Source organism: Mus caroli, unplaced genomic scaffold (genome assembly GCF_978045245.1).
Source record: "Mus caroli unplaced genomic scaffold, Mus_caroli_1 scaffold_7, whole genome shotgun sequence".
NCBI lineage: Eukaryota > Metazoa > Chordata > Mammalia > Rodentia > Muridae > Mus > Mus caroli.
The window spans coordinates 51,604,296-51,620,379 of record NW_028227262.1 but is presented as its reverse complement, the minus strand read 5'-3'; the positions used below and the strand labels follow the sequence as shown (position 1 = coordinate 51,620,379).

At 43.0% G+C, this 16,084-nt stretch overlaps 1 protein-coding gene across 1 annotated transcript in view; it reads right to left on the bottom strand.

Moving 5' to 3' along the window:
• Positions 1-1,993, bottom strand: part of Tafa4 (TAFA chemokine like family member 4) — a 238,275-nt gene extending 236,282 nt beyond the window's left edge. Inside the window, exon 1 of the mRNA XM_085840865.1 lies at positions 1,809-1,993. The gene's annotated coding sequence lies outside the window, so the exon portion shown is untranslated. The remainder of the gene's footprint in view (positions 1-1,808) is intronic.
• Between the last annotated feature and the right edge of the window lie 14,091 nt (positions 1,994-16,084).

Here is a 16,084-nt window from a genome sequence, read left to right as displayed (position 1 = left end):
AATACAACCGTTCACAACCTGCAAACTGCCTTTCTGAAGAACTTTATTACAGATAACAGGGAAAACAAGCCAGTCAAACCATGACTTAAGTCTTCCAACACATTGTGACATGTCAAAGGGTAGTTAGTACTGAGAGAAGAGAGCGAAGTCTAGAAAAACAGGATGGGAGAGGAACTTAGGGAGGAAACCTTGAAACACAGCCATCGATCAAGCTATTGAAACAAACTATTGATCAGAAAGCATCCACACCTAGAAAGCTCTGTGCACCAAAGAGTGATGCCAAATCTCTGGGTCATTTGGAAAGGACATTAGTCGCCATCAGTTGCAGAGATCCTGAAGAGTACTTTCCCATCTTAACAAGACCTGTATTTCCAACCCAGAGGATGTGGGCTTGCACCCTGACTTGTGACTCTCAAGTTAGCAGAAATGTTCCTCGTCCAAGAATCGGCTGTAGAATTCTTCAAAGCAAATCAAACGTCTATTCCTAAATAGCCAAGCGGTCAACACTAACTACATTGTCAGACTGCCATTCCTAAATTATATTGGGGTTTTGTTGTTGGTTTGTTGTTTGCTTGCTTGTAGCAAAGATGTTTTGACGAAGCTTAGTCACTGCTATGCACAGGTTTGGGTGCCTGAGTCAGCAGATGGGCTATCCCCGGATCAAGGATATTACAGGAAATATCAGACTAAGGATTCAATGGAAATACCCACTCTCCCACTGCTGCTGCCTCCAAGCAGGGATTTTGCCTGTCACATCTTATTAACTTTGCTCTTCTCGGAGGGGAGGGCATTAAAAAGTTAAAAGCAAAAGGAGTTTGGATATCAGTATGCTTCACCAAAAGGGATACTTCAGTCCCGGTGGGGGTTGGCACATGGCTGCTACTCCAAGAGTCTGTGAATTTGTACCTATGCATATTTCTGGCTGATTCATAACTCAGCGTTCAAGGGGAAAACGCACTAACACACTAGCAAGAAGCTTGTGGCTTGGGCTGCCTTCCCAGGTGCAAGCTATAAAGCTCTCTATTTCCAATTCTCCAAGGACAAGCTTGGGTTAAAGACGCCCTGCGGTGCGAGACAAGTGGCCATGTAACTGAAGCAAGGGGGAAATAAATGTTGAGGCGCGCTTGCAGCTTTGGTGGACAAAGCCGAGACGCCTCACCAGAACTCTGAGACCCTTCCCTGTTAACCACTTGCGCTCCCAGTCAGCTCAAGCCTGGCTGTCAGAGGTCCAGGAACCAGCCCACCTACTTCCTCCTGCTGATACTTGTAAGGATCCCTGCTCGGACGCAAAAGGATGAGACCTCAGTGGCCAGACAGAAGCCCCAGCTCATGGGGTGTTTGCCCTGAGACTGCTCACCCCAGTTCATCAAGTGGCTTCCTCAGCACCAGTAGGGCTCCAGAGTCTCTGAACTCCTAAATTGGAAGTGGTTGCTGCCCGCCGTCCCTACTCATAACCCCTCGCTGCACGTATCCTTACTTCTCAGTGTCTCTTCTAACTTTAGGATGCACGCGGCTGATTCAAGTACTTCCCCCCTGCTCCCTGCTAAATGCTGGAGTGACTAAGGCTAGCTACACCGAGACTAGTGAAACTGAAATTAGCCCCAAAGGCCACTCTTGTCGCCGAGACCATGCTTAAGCGTAAGGCTCCCTGCTAAATGCTGGAGTGACTAGGGCTAGCTACACCGAGACTAGTGAAACTGAAATTAGCCCCAAAGGCCACTCTTGTCGCGGAGACCATGCTTGAGCATAAGGTTCAAGGCTGCTCTAACCCCTTCTCCCGCCAGCTCTACCCCAGAGCCCATTCTTACTAGACTAGAAAGAGCAGCCGAGTCAGATCCGGGAGTCCAGAGTGAAGCGCCGATCACAGCACTGAAACCAAAGGATGCTCAGCTGGCCACTTGTGCCCATCACCCTCTTAGTACGGCCGAAAGTGGGGAAAGTTCCGGTGCTGCTGCAAAGAGAAGCCAAAGCTACCGTGGGAAGCGCCGTGTCTTAAAGAAGAAACATTGTCCCAGCCAGATCCCAGAGGGTGCAGACAGCCCTGCGCGCCCAGCAAGTGCGCCCCGTCCAGGGTGGCTCCAGGCTAGCTGTGCAGAAACCAGCCCAGAGCTAGCTGACCAGGAGGAGCCCGGCTGGCCGCTGACAGCGCTGATTGGCCAGACTGCCCGATTGCCGGCGCCCTTGTCAAACCCCGCAGTCCACGTGGGCCTGTCCTCTGAGCCCCACCTCCCTCCATCCCTTTCCCCTCACCTCCCCACCCTACTGCTGTGTGCGCCTCTCCCGAGCGAGCGCCTCGCTGTGGCCACTACTCCGCAGGTGCTGGAGGAAAGGTGTTGATTCTTCTGAACACCTGAGAACCAAGTTAAGCCCTGCAACAAGGTAGGAGAATTTGGGGTTCCGCTCCCAGTTGAAACCATTTCCTCCACAGAGGTCCCACTACAGACTGCAAGCAGGCATCCTCTAACGTGTGCAAAAGCAGTCTGGCTGCATGTGTAATGTCTTTGCGTGAGAAAAAGAGAAAACTTGACACACAGGTTAATAGCTAAATGATTTTCTAAAAAAAAAAAAAAAAAAACTGTTTTAATGGGTCTCATTGCCTAAGCATGCCAGAGACCAGCACTACATAAAACTAGATACAGTGATGCCATCTGTGACCCTAGCAGGAGGATCAGAAGTTCAAGGTCATCTAGACGACATAGCAAGTTTACCGTTAGCCTGAATCCTGTCTCTAAAATCCAGTTCTTTGATGCCTTACTTCAACCTTGTTTCCAGCCTCATCCAATCGCTTTTCCCTCTTCCCTCACAGAAGTATCCGACAATCAGCAGCATTTAAACAGTATCTTCTCTCGTCTGACCGCCATTGGATAGATGAGAAAACTAAGGCTCAAAAAGGCTAAATAATTGGCTGACAATTGTGGAGTTAGTTAGTAGTAGTGCCGCTTATATTTGACCCCGGTTAGCAAGCACAGGCCTTCTCTGAGACCAGGCTAGAATTTTGGACTTTCAGGCTCCACCCTAGAACCAGAATTTTCATTTAAACCCAAAGTCCCCATGTGGTTGTTATATGCATGCAGTTTGAAAACCACCATTCTCTGTCACTGTGCTGTCCTCTGCCACTGGCTAACAGCTCCCCCCACCCCACCCCCAGTCCTTTTATTTTTCATTGAATTAAAATGATGATCCATCTACCGCAGACGCATCCACATATATCCACTTTCTCTCCCTGCTGTTTGGTCTCATCCAGGCCACTGCCCTTGTTTCCCATGCCTCTTGACACACACACACACACACACGCGCGTGCCACACCACATTATTTCCCTGATTGCTAAACAGTGGCAATCACTGGCTCTTTTGTTATCAAAATTGGGGCCTTGCAAAGTCAGTCATGCTATTAAATTGTCACCAACCTAAGCGTTTTCAACCATGAGCAACCCTTGCGAGCGTGCCTGTTCCTATGATGGTACAGTTAAAGGACATCCTGGTAAATGTCCAATGATGTGACATGCCGAATGCAGCAGTTGACAGAGGCAGAATGCCCCCTATGAACTGAGCTATACGGCCAAATCAGCGCCACAGAAAGGTAAGTAATGGGAGGAGGGAGCTAAAGGAGTCCCAATTATTTCTTCATCCAGCTGCTTATCAAATGCCATGTCATCAAATGTTATGTGCCAGGCTTTGGGATGCTGTGACCAACCCAGCAGGTGTGTCTATAGTTACGGGGAAGGTTGGGCACCAAGCAATTCAACCAATGTACAAAAGTGGCAAATTCAGAGCAAAAGATGTATTAAAAGATTATAGAATAAGCACAGGAACTATGGCGGTGTCCATAATTTAGATTGTCTGCCCTGGTAAAGTCACTGTGACATGGTGACAGCCAAGATCTAAAGGACAGAAGGTCTACCAAACAAACATCTAAACAGAGACTGTCACCAGCATTAGCTCAGTTGTCCTCTCGGGGAAAAAAAAAAAAAAAAAAAAAAACAGCCCTGCCACTCATTGCATAGGCCCCTCCTTCTATCCTGCCAGCTGTTATGCACCATTTGAAGTTATGTCAAATCAATCAATGTCTGTATTATTAAAATGGGTCAGACTATTTTTTTATGTCAGACCAAGTGAAGGTCATGCCAACAGGTCTTTTGTTTGGTTTTTGTTGTTGTTGTTGTTGCCTTTGCATTTATGCACGGAAACTCACAAAGTCCCTTTGTGCCTCTAGGAATTCTTGTTATTTGAACTTTATGTTTCTCTTTCTTCCTCTTATAACAGATGGAACAAGATAGTGGGCATATCTTGGTTTATGATACACACACCTGTGACTGAGCCTGTGGCAGGACATTCTGACACTACTAAACCTATTTACAAAAATCTCTCCATTATCAGGGCGGGGAAGATGGTTCCACGGGTAAAGCCCTTGCCACTCAAACCTGGTGACCTGAGTTCAGACCCCTGGAACTGATATAAAATCTGGACTCAGTAGTACATGGATATATAATACCAGGGCAAGATGGGATGTAAAGACAGGAGACTCAGTCAGGCTTATAGGGCAACATCTGCAATGACAGTTTGTCTCGAGCAAGGGAAGAGGTGAAAACTGGCAGCCAAGTTTGTCTTCTGACCTCCACGCATGCCCTGAGACACATACATACGCACAAATCCCCTTATTATTAAGTAAAACTTCAATTTAAAATTCTTTTCTTACAATGCTCATGTACCTTGAGTATAATTTTTCCGTAGATGACTAATAATGATAACAACAACATTAATCATAGCTGTGTGTCTGAGTATGCTAAGTGCTTTATGGGGTTATCATGTTCATCTTCTGAAAAAGTAAATTTCTCTTAGTACAGCTTCTATTCCACAGATGAAAAAGCTCCGTCTCCAAAAAAGGTCAAATAATAAGCCCATGGTCCTGAGCCAGTCTGTCACCTAAAGTCTGTGCCAGAGTGGCTAGCAGAAACAAATGAAGCAAGCCTTTAGAATACAAAGAGCATGTGTCTATTCCACTGCATTGGTCTTTGAAATCTTCAAAGTGCCAGTCACTCACCTTTTTTTATTTACCCCAGCCCTTTAACTTTCAAGTTCACTTTTCTCACTAGATATTTGCTTTGCATTCCCTTGCTTCAAACTGGGAACTATAAGGACTTTGATAAATGAAACAACTTGTGTATTTTTTTTTATTTGTGTGAGGCTGATCAGCTCTTCTTTCCTCTGAGGAAACGCATCGGACTTCTTAGAACTGTCTACTTTGACATACACCGGTATCTCACTCACTGACAGCTCTTTAACACAAAGGAGGCCCACCCCTTACCCAAGTAGCAGAAAAAACAGGAGATGGGGAGCATTACCCCTCACCAGAGGGGATGCTGAGTGCAGTGTAAAACAACAGCTTTGCCTCTCCTTACACAAATATGAATAGGTCTTCCCTCCTGCTGGAGAATGAACTTTTGAAAATGAATCAAGATCTGTTCTCACAGCTTCCCCATAGCTCTCATCCTGGAGAAAGCCCAGGGTACTTGCAGTGAGGAAAAGATATAAGGCTCCTCTGGCTTGGGCTGGAATCCCTCACCTTCCTCAGGAAGTACAGGGTATGCAGTTGCTAATGACTTCCTGCCTTGGATGGCTTGGTCAGACTTGTTTTAGACTTCTGGAACTCAGACAAGGTGTCTGGCTATTTGCTTTGGAAGGCTCAGGTGGGGTTCACTACCGTTCCCTTTGCTGACCACAGGGGTTTCAATAATTTATGTCTTGGACAGGAACAGCACTTCAGGGCAAATTAGTGTAAGAGGGATTTATGAACCCACAACGAAGCACATTTTTAGAGATTACATGAGAGCCATTGCATACAAAGATACGAACTCGATTCTGCTATGGCCCAGCATCGTGTAGAGTTGATAATGTCCTCTCTTCCCCACCTCTTCTATCCCAACATCTCCCATTTTGGTTGTCAAACTCTGAGCTACACTGAAGATTGGGGATGCCATTCATTCTTTATTTCATTGATTCTTTTACTAGCTCATTTAGAGTTTCTGCTTATCAAAGGGATGTGTGCATACTTGTGTTTATAGCCGCATGATTCGCAGTGGATGAAAAGTGAGAAACAGTCAATCTGTTCAACAGACAAATGGTAATCAAAGTGTGGTGTGTTTGTGCAACTTGTACAATAGAGTATTATTAGTATCAGCCTTAATTGGGAGGGGGATTCTGACACACAGAGCAATGAATGAATCTCAAAGACAGACAGTTATAAAAAGACAGTGTGATTTCCCATAGATGATGTACCTAGTATAGTAAGATTCATAGAAATAAAAAAGTAAACTGTTGGTTGCCCAGGACCAGATGAGGAGGAGATGTGGCCATTGCTGTTTAACAGATAGAGACTTCCAGCATAGGAGAGGAAAGATCCCAGGAGATTCCATGGTGATGGCTGTCCCAAAACACAAGTGCATTTGATAGCATCCAGTTGTTCACTTAAACACAATTACATGGTAAATCTCATGATATAGGTACTTTACCTCAACTAAGAATGGCTTAATAGTTCTTCTCATCCACTTTCAATCTGGAGTTTTTAGAGCTGAAGTTTCAAGATATGACCCCACTTGTCTAACAGATTATCAATGTAAACATCTTTTGGTTATTAAAAAAAAAAAACAGTAACTGATTCTGTTTGTGTGTGCCTGGTGTTCCATTCAGCATTGGAGATGCAGCTTTGAAAGGGATTAGTAATCCTTGACCTCAAAGAACACACAAGAGCAACCACACTGGTCCAGCTGGATTCTTGATTTTTGTCATTTGCTTTAGCTACTACTACATGCCAGACTCTTGGCTGCATCCTACTGTATTAGTGGATAATAAAGAGAGGTGAACAAAGCCCCATAGGACTGCCAGTGCATCAAGGGAAAAGGGAAGTGAGAGATTGTCTAACCCCTCCCCATCAGCATCCATAGGTTCTCCATATTTTCACATCCAAGACTCTATCAAGGTGGTCTTTTCCTGTCTGCCAGTGATACCCAGGTACAAAGAAATGTCTGTGGTGCCTCTCAAATTTGTAATGTGTCAGTAACATATCTTGTCTTGAAATAACATATCAACCCAGCATTTCCTAAAATGCAATTTTTATCCCACAGATGGAATGTAAGATGATCTTACCCAAAACACAGGGAAAAAAAGTTAACAGTTATAATTCGTTTTACTGTCCATTAAGAAAGAGGCCGAAAGAGAACATTAAGCCTGTGGTTTCATAGATTCTGGGTTTCAATCGAGGTTGTATTCAGAGGGATTTCTGATTAAAGAGAATTACTGACTTTTGTAAATGTAGCCATGACTCCATTGGCAGGCATGACTGATGGGAAGAGCATTCTGGGGAAACCCAAAGCTTCTAGATCTATCCTTCCCCACCATTGGCATAGTTTGCTGTAATATCTCTTCCCTTTTCAACTTCCCAGGCCAGGGCCCCACAGAGCAAAGGCAGAATCTCTGTATTGTCAATTCAGCAACTCAGCTTTCTCTAAAAGAACCCCATGTGTTAAAAATGGCGGCACACACACACATTGAGAGTTAAACATCTTTGGAACCTGGGTTCTCAGAATGCTGAGTCTGGACCTTACAAGTTGATGTCTCAGAGGAAAGATAAAAAGAGAAACCCACTTCCAGGCCTGACCTGTCCTATTTATTCTCCAACACATCTAGTGCAAAGTCTCGGACCAAGCTGAAGAATAAGTGTTGAGTTCTATTCCATTTTTTTTCCATCTATGCTATTTTAATACATGCAACAAAACCCACTTGCTATTTAGTTTTTATTTTTGAACTTGCGGGTTTTTTTCCCTCTACCTTAGAAAAACATTATTTAGTAAAAGGTCATAAATGTTAAAGTAGGATTTAAGAGACTTCACTCGGGCATCTGACATTTGGAATACTCCTAACTGAGGACTTGCCCATCAGGGACCCTAAACCCACCAGTGAACTTCAAATCCCATGATTTCAAGCTGGATGCGGTATTAGCCTTTTGCTTCTGTGCCAGCATCCCTTAGGAGTGAGCATACAAGCCAAAACTGTTGATTGCAAGGGACAGAAATAACAGAGCTAGAAGAGGTAAAGGGACAGATGTCCACCCATGGAACGGAGAGGCCCCACCAGTGCAAGGGATGCCAGTACTCAGGTCGACAAGATGGCTCAGTGGAAAAGGAGTGTTCACAGGTCTGACTCTCAGACACACGTGGTGGAAGGAGAGAACCAACTTCCACAGGGATAGCTCTGACATTCACATGGGCACTGTGGAACACACACACACATACACACCATGCATGCATGCACACATACATACAAAATAAAATGGTTTCTGTTTGATTTGTTGTTTTGTTTTACTATTTTAAAGATAGTATACTCTTGGAAGGGCATTATATGTAGATGTGTCTTCTCTCATCTCTCATACTATTTGTTGTTATTGTTGTTTATGACTTCGATTGGACTCATTTTCTCTTAAAATCTTCCCAATGGCAAGGAAGATGTTCCTTGCTGACCCAAATATCCCTAAAGCAATGCAAGCTTCATGAGCTTCATGTAATGAGAATTATCTCTGATTTCAATTTTTTCTTTGTTTCACAAGCCTGTCCCATGGCCAGGACACGAAGAGAGTGAAAACAGTACCCCTGTCAGAATCGCATACTTATGAATTCCTGGAAAAGTAATATTGACACCAGAAGTTGATATCCACTGCAGGATTCAGCCCTACCCACTGCTCTGACTGCCTGGCCGGCCATGTGCTGTATTACCCAACCCTCAGGGCAATAGCCTATTAGACTATATTTGGGCTTCTAAGTCAAGTACTGGCCAAGCAATGTCTCTTAGCTGGTAACATAGCTGAGAATCAGACACTTCAAATATGGACTTTGAAAATGGAAGCTGAAGAATTGAACCATATCATTGAGACAGTTGAGCTAATTACCATAAAACAGAACACAGGACACACACTATGGACATTATGTAAGGTACATCACCTCTAGGAGCATAGACTCATGAAATGACTAACTCAATTTCCCAGTTCCCCTAAATCCTCAGGGCCTGGAAATCTGTGCTGTGTGTAGACAACTTAGCACCGTGTGGCTCACCAGTGTGATACTTTTACGCAGATTGTTATCTGTCCACTTTGTAGCAACTCCTTTGAAGGGCTGCCTTTTCCATTTTCTATATTTCAGACTGAGGCTCACAGGACCCATTTGATGTTCCCTCAATGTGACTTTCATACAACTGTAAAGTCTTTTAAGTTATGAGTGTTTTGCCTTCTTTCTTATATGTGGGGGGGGCAGGTTATGCATACATTTATATGCATGTGTGTGTGTGCACTCATTGGTGTAAGTACAGGTGCACACATACTGCCTTGCATATGCAGAAGCCAGAGGACAAGTTGTCTTGAGAGCTTGAATAATACCGTTATTTCAGGGGAGATAGAGATATAAAAAGTGTCTTCTGAACACCTTACTCACAGAAGCCACAAGAGGGAAAAATGCTGTTAAGAGGAAGAGTTCACACCATCAAGTATCTTGTGATCAGTGAGAGGTCTGTGCCATTGGCTGTCTGCTGCTCTGTCCTCTAGGAGTCAGCATTGGTGTTACTTGTCTTTAGCTTGCAGAGCGCAGATTGGGAAACTCTGAAGCCTTGTACACTCTCCTGAGCCAGTCCTTTATAAAGAATTATGTAACGTACATCCATACACATGTATGTGCCGTATAGGTTCTGTTTCTTAGAGAACTCTACGATAATAGTATATCAGCAAAGGGAGACTGAGAATTTAGAGAAAGAACAATGACTGGACACCCAAGTGTAGTGAGACAGAAGGGACTTTATGTAGTCTGGCTGGCTAGCTGGCTGGCTGGCTGGCTGGCTGGTTGGTTGGTTAGTTGGTTGGTTGTCTAGTTGACTGGCTGGTTGGTTGGTTGGTTGGTTGGTTGGTTGGTTGGTTGGTTGGTTGGTTAAGGGAGTTGTTGTTCCTCCTCCAGGCCATTTTCTTAATTTGCTCAAATTACATATCACCAGCCAAAAGTTTCAAGAAAATTTCCCTTTTGTACTTCTGTATTCAATCTTACAAGCTAGCTCAGACCTCAAGGGCCAGACTGAAAACAGTGATCTGGGATATAAAGAACACAAAGGAGTCAGAACACATGTGAGTAACCAAAGGTGCCTCTTCTGGGCTGCAGAGCTTCCCAGTTTAGGCAAACTTGCCTTGATGGATTTATTCTAAGTTAACATTTTATAGACTTGAGATTTTGTTTTGTTAAGATAGGTCTCACAATATAGTCCAGCCTAGACTTGAACTCATTATATAGAGAAGGCTGGCCTCCAACTAAATCATGGCCCTCCTGCCTCTGCTGGCATCAAAGCTGTATCCCATCACATGGAAAAACACTGAAGAACCACGGGCGTGTGATCCATCTTGTCAGCGCTTTATTTTGCAAGCTTCTCAGTGCACACTCACACACACACCTTAAATAATAAATACTGTAAATGTGCTGAGATTATTTTTTAAATATCCCCTTCCATTCTCTTTCCCTCCATGACCCTCCCTTCCTGCTCAGCCCTCAACCAATTCCAGCAGTTAGACAGTACACTTGCAGCCTTAGGGGAAGTGAGACCAAAGCAAAAGTCAGAGAACAAAGACACAAAGCCACGGCTTAGGAGTTTCTAAATAGGCTGCTGAAACTCAGGCCAGAGATAATAGTTTTGAAAGGATTTCTGAGCCCCTGAAGCTGGGCTTCTGAATATCAAAAAGCCACAACATACCCTCCACCCTAAGCTGGGAAAAATAGCTCCCCTCTTCCTTCTCAACAACATATGGATGCAATAGGCTGAGTAGACAAGACAGAGGAAAGTAACAGAGTCGGGGGCGGGGCAGAAATGCCTCTGTTAGAACTAGAAGACTGAAGACAAGAGAGCTCTGGCCTGAGAGGAATACTCAGAGCTTCTCAGTCTTGACTATGGACATTTCAGTTACATCTTTGTTTATGGTACAAGGCTACTCTGAGTTTTGTAGGGGGGTTAGTAACATTCTAAATCTTTTCCTTAAAACCTCAAGAATAACTCCCAAATATGACAGTCACATAATCAGGGGGAATGAAGATACAAAAGTCACCCATAATCAAAAGTCAATGAAATAAAAATATAGAAAGATAAATAGGTAGACAGACAGATGATAGATAGATAGATAGATAGATAGATAGATAGATAGATAGATAGATGATAGACAGATAGATGTTGATAGAGATAGAGAGATATATGATGGATGATAATAGTCATATATTATCCACATTAATAAAAAGCTATATATGATTTATATAAAACACTTCAAAAATATAGACCATTGTTCCTCAAATAGAATATGACCCATAGTTCTCTCACTCACATGTGATCACTAATGTTTACCTGATCCCTGTGTTTTCTATGAGTTTAAGACTAACCTGGTCTACATAGTGCTATATAGTGATTTCTCAGACAGCCAAGGATGAGTAGAGAGATCTTGTCTCAAAAAATTATATGTATATGTGTATGTATACAATCTATACTTTTTAAGTTTATCAAAAAGTTTACTGATATAAAGGATGCCTAACAAACAACTTACAAATAATAAAATACGTTTTGCAACTTGTCATCATTTTTCATAGAGGTATAATACCCCTAAGTACAGTACAACATCTAATGAACAAAGCCCCTATTGTTGGACTTCGGGTCTTTACAGTGTTTCACCATCCTTGGTGATTTTATGATCATCTTCCCACATTGTTTTGGTAGTTTTCCTGGGATAAATTCCCAAGGAAATTCCTTAACAAAGAAAATGTAAATGATGACGTTTGAGTGGAGAGCATTTATTCCCTCAGTAATTTAAGGCACACATGGCTGGCTCTGTTTATCTAGAATCTAACTTTCCACAGCTCTCTTGACCTGCCCAAGCCTGCACTCCTTTTACAGATGCAAACACTACCAATTAATAGTACTTGCCATGACTTTCTGAGGGCAATATTGTTTAGCAAGACTAGAAGCCATCTGAATTAGTCAGGGTTTCTATTCCTGCACAAACATCATGACCAAGAAGCAAGTTGGGGAGGAAAGGGTTTATTCAGCTTACTCTTCCATACTGCTGTTCATCACCAAGGAAGTCAGGACTGGAACTCAAGCAGGTCAGAAAGCAGGAGCTGATGCAGAGGCCATGGAGGGATGTTCTTTATTGGCTTGCTCAGCCTGCTCTCTTATAGAACCCAAGACTACCAGCCCAGAGATGGTCCCACCCACAAGGGGCCTTTCCCCCTTGATCACTAATTGAGAAAATGCCTTACAGTTAGATCTCATAGAGGCATTTCCTCAACTGAAGCTCCTTTTTCTGTGATAACTCCAGCTGTGTCAAGTTGACACAAAACTAGTCAGTACACTATCCAATGTCAGTAATGCTGAATGTGTCTTTATAGGACTTATGGTCGCCTGAGAGATAAGCCTCGTGTACATCCCTGTGAGGACGAGTCTCCGTTGGGTTCATTGAAGTAAGACAAACCATTTTAACTGTGAGCAACTGCATTCCATGAGCTGGGGTCTCAGACTGAATAAAAAGAAGTGAGCAAAGCATCAACGTTTCACCTCTCTCTGCTTCCTGGCTGCAGATACCATGTGACCAGCCACCTAACACTCTTGTTGCCATGCCAACCCAACCATGAAAGACTGTGAGCCAAAATAAAGCTTCCCTTCCCTCCAAAAGTAGCTCTTGTCCAGCATCATGTCATGGCAATGAGCAAAGTAACTGACGAGCTATCAACCTCAAGTCCGAACGTCTTGTTATAGGTGCTCATGTGGGCAATATGAGCATTAGCCAAACTGAAACTAAGCCAGAGAAATGTAGCATAGCCCTTATTCACAAGTGGGATGCAAACTCCTAAGAAGTGGGTGCTAGGAGAATTCTTGCCCGTGAATCCTATTTCTAAGTGTCAGTTTTCCAAAGCAGTTCAATTACAAATCTTGAATGGTACATCTCCCACCTTCACCTTTAGACTGCGCAGTCAATGGAGTCTCCTGATGCTGCCTCAGAGGGTAAATATTTAAAATCACTAACTCCAACATCTGCATCTTTCTTATCCCCAAAGCCAAATTAAGTTGGCACAGTCTGTTTTTACTTCCACTTCCACTCTAACACAGATTTATTACCAATTAATTGTTTATTGAGGAAAAACAAGCCCATCATAAGTCTTAGATAATGCCATCTAAGTGTTTGGTATGATTTCAAGTCTGAGCAGGCAGAACATAGAGTGCCTCCAGTGTGCATTATCCCATAATGCTGCATTCTTGTTCATATTTTGATTCACCAAAAAGTAAAAATGCTACCCACTGCTTAGGCTTTTTTTTTAGATTTAATGAGATTAAATAAATTCTGAGGATGGGAGAAAGAGGAGAGCTTGATGCCATTTTAGGTGATTTATACAAATTCTCTTTCTACCCTGAGCACAATTTTAAGACAAAGCAAACTTCTCCAGCGCTATTGAAGACTAATGAATGTCTTAATAATATGCAGAGGAAAAATGCAAAGAGTTGATTACATACAACGAGTTGTTGAGATACAGAAACATGCTAGACCTCTGAAATACAGTTAGGGAAACAACTCAATTGTACACAGAGACAGAAGACACTACAGCGATTTACCCCATCATCCTAAAGACATGCTGCACTCTAACAAGTAATATTAGTTGGCAACATGGCGAGGGGTTGACGTTACTTGTGCTTTTATTATTTTATTTTATCTTATCTTATCTTATTTATCTTTTTTTTTAAGACAGTGCCTCATTGACTAACCTTCAATTCCTATATAGCCAAGATTGGCCTTGAACTCCAGATCCTCCTAGCTCCACCTGCCAAGTGCTGGGTTTACAGGCCTGCACTGCCATGTCTGGTCAAGGAATTTAGATTTTAAAGCTCTGCATAAACTTTGAATCAATTTCTTTCTATTCTAATAATACCTAGAAAGTGGCACAGCAGAATCATAGACTCCAGCTGAGGTCAGTCCTTCCTCCAGTTAAATAAATTTTTTTTGTAGATAAATGCTTTTTTTCTTTCTTCTTCTTCCTCCTCCTCTTCTTCCTTCTCCCCCTCCTCCTATTCCTCCTTCTTCCCCTCCTCCTCTTCCTCCTTCTCATTCTCCCTCCTTCTCTTCCTTCTCCTTCTTCCCCCTCCTTCTCTTCCTCCTCCTCCTTCTGACAAAAGCTCTGTATGTAACCCAGAATGGGCTCAAATTCATGCTATAGCCCAAGCTATCCTTGAACTGACTGTGTAGTCAGACTGGTCTTGAAAATCTCTTTGTATCCCAGGTGAACTTGAACTCACAATATTCCTAGCCCAACCTCCCAAACTGATATAAACCCATGCTCCAAGTTTATATTTTTAAAAAAATTAATAAATTCTTCTATAAATTGTATTCTTCCTCGAATGTTTGCATGTCTAGCTGTCAGAGTCATCTATGAATCTCTCCCTGCAGGACCATCACTTCCGGGTGACTTCCTTTCCAGGGGACAACTAGTCACACAAGGAACTGTATGCTACACAGAGCTGAAATAAATAGGCAACTGTGAAGAGACTGACATATGCTAAGTTTGTATTAGTTGGTAACAATGAGCAATGAAATAGCTTAGAGGTGACACATTTTGGTAAAGGAAGTTAAATATCAAATCACAGGGACATCTGAGCACAGACGCTGGAACCATCAAAGAATGTGAAGCAATCAGAGCACCAAGAAAAAGGAATAATGACCTAATGCGTGCTTTAACATGGATGAGCCCTGAAAGCCTCTTGCTAGATTAAATAAGCCAATCACAAGAGACGACACATTTTATAATGTCCTACGGATGCCAGATCCACAGAGAGAGAAACAAAACTAGGGGCCAGGAATTGGGAGAAGGAGAACCGGAGAGTGACTGATAATTATTGACTCTAGAATTTCTTTAAGGGCGTGAGAAAGTATTCTGAAGTAAAATAGCAAGAATGGCTTCACAACTCTATTTTATAACCACCAAGCTTCCTTCTAAAGGGGTGGATTTAATGGTTTGAGCTGTGCCTCTGCAAAGCTGTCCAAAGAGAGAAATGAGCAGAAATGAAAATAAAGAATCAGAAGGAAAAACAGCAATAGAGTGACTTGGGTAGCTAATTCAGATACTCAGAGAAACTAACTGCCCCTCTCCGGTCCAAGGTGACAAATCATATTGAAAAGAATTGTTGATATGATTGATTGGACATTTCTTAAAGCAAGATATAATCAACTCTAGACCTTCACTGAAACCAGCCAGCTGGACCAGCCAGCTGCATGCATTGCCCATGCACCACCATGCAACAGTACAATGGTCCAAAGCTCTGTACTGGGAAGTGGTTTTCTTTTTCAAGCAGGAGTTATATAGCACAGGCTGGCCTCAACCTTGCTATGGAATAAAGGGGAATAGGCAATATGCCTTAGCCAAGGAGGTCAAAGAAAGTCTGGCCAGTAGCATTCATTATTGCTGCCAAGAGATGGAAATCATGGAGAAATGGCTGACAGACATTCTGCCCTACTTCAGGCTCACACATGCCTCCAGGTCCACCCTGGGAGGCCTAACAGGCTGTGTGTACAAGCCCCGAGAAATGACAACTGCTGTCTCTGCAGCTTTCACCCATCTTCAGGACCTGCTTCTTGATGCAGATCTATTAACAAAGAGTCCTTATCAAGGAATTAACGTCTGGATTTGGGCCAGTAGGCACCAGTTCAAACTCTGCTATTGTTGCCAAAGTGCATTATAGAGTGAGACAATTGTTCTACAACTCAGAAGCAAGCATTTGCTCTTAATGCCAAGGTGAGCAGCAGATTAAAAAGAGAGAGAGAGAGGGAGAGATGGGGTACAACTCTTTCAGTGGTCTGAAGTTTGATTCTCAGCACTGAGTTTTAACTATAGTGCCAGTGGGATCTAATGCCCTCCTCTGGTTGCCATGGGGAACTGTACTTGCAAGCACAAACTCCCTGTACAGATACACATGCATATACTTAATTAAAAATGAACAAGGGCACAACCGCAGGTACCTGTAATCTCAGCATAGAAGACAG